The sequence below is a fragment of the Elaeis guineensis genome, chromosome 4 (genome assembly GCF_000442705.2).
Source record: "Elaeis guineensis isolate ETL-2024a chromosome 4, EG11, whole genome shotgun sequence".
Lineage (NCBI taxonomy): Eukaryota > Viridiplantae > Streptophyta > Magnoliopsida > Arecales > Arecaceae > Elaeis > Elaeis guineensis.
This window is the reverse complement of record NC_025996.2, coordinates 89,228,029-89,232,899: the sequence shown is the minus strand read 5'-3', so window position 1 is coordinate 89,232,899 and position 4,871 is coordinate 89,228,029. Positions and strand designations below refer to the sequence as shown.

The window sequence follows — 4,871 nt, the reverse complement described above, 5'->3', positions numbered from 1 at the left end:
CACCAAGGACCTGGCTTATACGGCACCAAGGACCTGGCTTCCGCATGAGGAGCCTCGAGAGGAGATTTTCCTCCCACTTCTTCCTCCGGTGCCAGCGGGATCGGCGACGGAGCTGAGCGATCCTTAGCGCCTGGCTGAACTGGGGTATTTTCTTGCGGTGTCGGACGACGAGCTTGGCCTCCCGCCGGCTGCGCCATCATCGTCGTCGTCTTCACCAGAGCCGGTGGCGGCGGCGGCCGACGGGGAGGAGGCGGCGGAGAGCGATGGATGGAGGAGAGCAGGGAGCCCGGTGTACGAACGGCAGAGGAGCGGAGGGTCGAGCAGTATGGCTTCATACTGCCTACTCCAACTCGGGCCAACCCCACCGAGCCCTCTTCCTTTTCTCCATCATGAGAACGTGCGCCGCTCGGCCTGATTGCTTCTCCTTCACCGCGGTCCTCGCCGCCTCTGCCAACCTCCACGACCTCAGCAGCGGAAGGTCCACGCCCTCCTCCTTCGACTCGAGCTTCGCTTCTCGCTGCCGGTCTCCAATTCTCTTCTCAAGATGTACGGCAAGTGCTCCTGCATTCAGATCTGGACGGGCTTTCGAGGAAATGGAAGAACGCAACGAGGTTCATGGTGCTTCCGCTCCATGACTGTGTAATTCGGGATAGCAGGATGACGCCCATCAGTTGTTTGATGCAATGGCTGTTAGAAAGACGATTTCATGGAATATGCTTATTATGGGCGATGCTCGGCTGGGCGAGATCGAACACTGGATAAGTTTGCTCAAGAAGATGCAATTGTTGGGTGTGGAAGGGAATGTCACCACATTTGGTTGCCTCATGAATGCTTGCTCTGATTTTTCAGACCCTCGCTTTGGTCGTATGATCCAGGCATTCATTTATCAAAAGGGATGGGATGTTGCTGTTGAGGTTAACAATTCAGTTCTCAGCTTTTATTCCAAATTTGGCTTCTGTAACAATGCATTGAAGGCGTTCGAGTCTATGGAGACTCGAACAATTGTCTCATGGATTGCTACTATGAAGTTTGGTGATGCGCATGGAGCTCTTCTTCTGTTTCTCATGCAACTAAATCTTGATGATTTTACTCCTAATCAAGTACATGACTCTCAAATATCATGGAGAAAGTGAGGCTTAAATCATAAACAAATTAGACCTTTTTATTTGTAAATAACTTTCATATTTTGGTTTAAACTGCATAGATGAAGAATTATAGTGGAGCTAAGCTAGAATGTATTGACAAAAATGCAGTTTCATTTGCCTTGAACTGACAAATGAGCATGGATGATCTTGCTAAATCTTTAGATGAGGAGAGCATAAGACTTACCGTTGATGACATTTTGCCTACCATCAAAGAAACTGTCGCTGCATTTGGTATATCCATGGATGATCTTGAACAATGCAAGTAAACTCAAGTTGCTTGTCTCATGTATAAATTTCTGCTGGTTTAACAACTCCTTTTTTTTAAATATTTTTTTTAGCAAAGAAGATGCCTCTCATAGTTTTGTTAAGTTCTCAAAATACTCACGTGGATTCAGATGTTTCATTTCTATTTAACATCATATCCTATTTATCCTAGAAATACATTCTCTTTATAAGTATGTAGTTTGAGCAGTTGGTACAGAAAAACTTCTGTGTACATTTTCTCTGACATGTTTAAGGGTCTAGATATAATACTAATCCCATGAGATTCTGATTTATTTGGTTTTTGAATTAGAGATGTATGAGATTGTGGGGGGCCGGGAGGAAAGCGCGGCGGGGAGAGCGTGGGCACGAGGGGAATGGGTTAACACATTGGTCGAGGTAACAAGTTTGAGACATCCTTACTAAAGAATGGGTTAACACATTGATCGAGGTAACAAGTTAACATTGTTCCTCCTTTATTTTGGTGAGAGCGAGTTAGAAAACTCCAATAGCCCGTTGCGGTCAGGTTCAGAGATCAAATGCAAATTAATTTAAAAAAATTTTACATCATAATTTAAAAATAAAATTAATATAATAATAAAATAATATAAATTATTTAAATATTTATAAATAAATAATTATTAATAAATATATTCTATATTATAGTCACAACAAAATAATGATAGTATGGACGAGCATGCAAAAAATAATTCTCGAGAAAAAATTGATCTTGAAAAGATAACTGATGAAATTATTCATGAATGTCAACTATCAACCACATTCAAATAATCAAAAAAAAATATAATCATATATTCTAATGAAGATTGAATGATATAAAACAAAATATTATATGCTCTATAGTTCATCATACCTACTACATTCTAAATATCATGAATTATTAATTTCTAATAATTTCACTATTCCAGTTCGTTTTGATCAAAACTATTATTTTGAATATTTGATTTATTTTTCTGTTTGCTCCAATTAAATTGTAAACTAAATTATTATGTTTATTATTTGCTTTTATGTTGAAATCTATTATTGTGATGGCTATTTTTTTGTATTTGATGAAATATAAATAAAATTATATTTTAGGCGTCAATTTTACTTAGATCTAATCTAATTATTTATATAGAAATTTATATTATTTGATCATGGTTAAAAAAATTGTTGAACAGTTCCAATAAAATTATCACAACTATTTTATTAAAGGAAGACAACTCAAGGGTATCTATAAAAAAAAAAAAAAAAAAAGATCGATAGGTATTATTCATTTTGATCTAAATTTTGAATATTTGATTTATTTTTCTATTTATTTTAATTAAATTAAAAATTAAATTATTATATTTATAGATTACTTTATGTTGAAATGTATTATAGTGATAGTTTTTTTTTATATTTATAAAATCAATAAATCCGAATATCACCCAGCCGCTATACTAGTTATATTTTCGTATGAAAATTTCAAGGCTCGTATAATGTGACAAGTTCATAATTTACGTAAGAAAGTTGAAATGACCAGTATCACCTCAACTAATTGATGTTGTGAGTTGATAAATCCTGATAAATACACTATCAGTTTTAAGAGATACCCCTCCCAATTTTTTCTTCGTTACCTATGCAATGTTATGTTGAAAAGTTTATATTCTCCAAGTTATTTTATTTTCAGATTCAAAATTTCGATACGTGATTTATTTAATTATATCCATATCCACGCATCACATAAAAATAAACGCATATGGATTTACTAAAATTCACTATATTTAGAGGGTATTTAGTTGAGAGGAGCAAGGATCTGAAATCGGAATCGAAATAGGTGACTTCCATTCCAACTATTTGATTGGAAAGAGTCCCATTCCGATTCCGATTCCGGAATGGAATGAAAATGGGTCAATCTATATAGAACTCAATCCCTACTCTCCTTTATAGATTCAATTTTTCATTCTGATTCCGATCACAAATCAAACGTTTCGAGAGATTTGACCATTCTGATTTCGATTCCAAGCCATTCCAATTTTCATTCCCATTCTAATTTCAATTACGAACCGCCCCCTAGTGTATTTTAAAAATATTTCAAGAGAACAAAAGCAAAAGTTCTATATAGGACTAAGGGGACGTATGGTTCGTAACTGGAATCAAAATGAAAATAAGAATTGGAATGGCTTGGAATCGAAATCGGAATGGCCAAATCTCCTGAAGTGTTTGATTCGTGACCGGAATCGAAATCAGAATCGAAATTGGAATGAAAAATTGAATCCATAGAGGAGAGTAGGGATTGAGTTCTATATAGATTGACCCATTCACATTCTACCCTGAAATCGAAATCGGAATGGGACTCCTTCCAATCAAATGGTTGGAATGGAAGCCATCCATTCCGATTCCTGACCCCTACTCCCTCCAACCAAACACTCCCTAAATTGCCAGAATGGTTAGCAAAATGGTCAACATGTAGTTTAAGCACCAAGAAGGATGGTAAGAGCCAAAGCGATCCATGCTTCTCATGTGCATATTGCACATGTAACGAAGTAGAGAACTTTTTAATTCCAGGGATATTTGGTTGAGGGGAATTGAGATCTAAAACAAGAATCAGAATGGATAACTTCCATTTCAACTACTTGATTGGAGAGAGTTTGATTTCGATCTCAATTTCGGGATGGAATGAAAATCGCCCAATCTATCTAAAACTCAGAAGGTGCTTGATTTTTTGATCAAAATGAGAATCAAAATCAGAATAGATTAGAATAGAAATCAAAATAATCAAATTCTCTAAATCATTTGGTGAATGACCAGAACCAGAATGAAAATTTAATCCATAAGAGAGAGTGAGGGTTGAGTTTTATATAAATTGAGTCATTCTTGTTCATCTTAGAATCGGAATCGAAATAAGACTCCCTCAATCAAACAACCAGAATGGAAGTCACCAATTCCGATTCTCATTCCAGACCTCTATTCCCTCCAACCAAGCAACCCCTCAAACTCTATTTTTCCCTACAGATTCAAATTTTCATTGCGATTTCGATTTCAATTCCAATCATCAACCAAATACTTCAGAAGATTTAATCATTTCGATTCTCATTTTAATCCATTCTGATTTTCATTCCGATTTCAATCATAAACCAAACACCCCTCTACGTATAGAAAACATATGCACAAACTATCACGAACAAGTCTTCAGCAATGAAGAACAGGAGGGCTGGCAATAAAAGTGGCATGCATTTCTTAGAACATAGTGCAACGGGTTGTTATCTTATATTCCCCTCCTAGTTGAATGAATTATTCATGCAATCCTGCTACTTAGATGCAACAGTCCTCCAATTTTGCCTCTTAAGATAAGAATATCAAGCAGCAACCGCCCTAATTGTCAACATATTCTAGAGATTGAGAATGACTGGTTTCTTTTTCCAATTTTACCTCAAACTAAACTATAATTTAGATAATTGTATTTAGTCCCTCAAAAAGACTACA

General features: G+C 36.4%; 1 non-coding gene across 1 annotated transcript; it reads left to right on the top strand.

Annotated features, from left to right (window-relative positions):
• Positions 1–619: 619 nt before the first annotated feature.
• LOC105033665 (uncharacterized) lies at positions 620–1,308 on the top strand. The gene is made up of 2 exons (XR_012141010.1): positions 620–1,129; positions 1,254–1,308. It is a non-coding gene; the product is annotated as an uncharacterized protein (transcript).
• Positions 1,309–4,871: the final 3,563 nt, after the last annotated feature.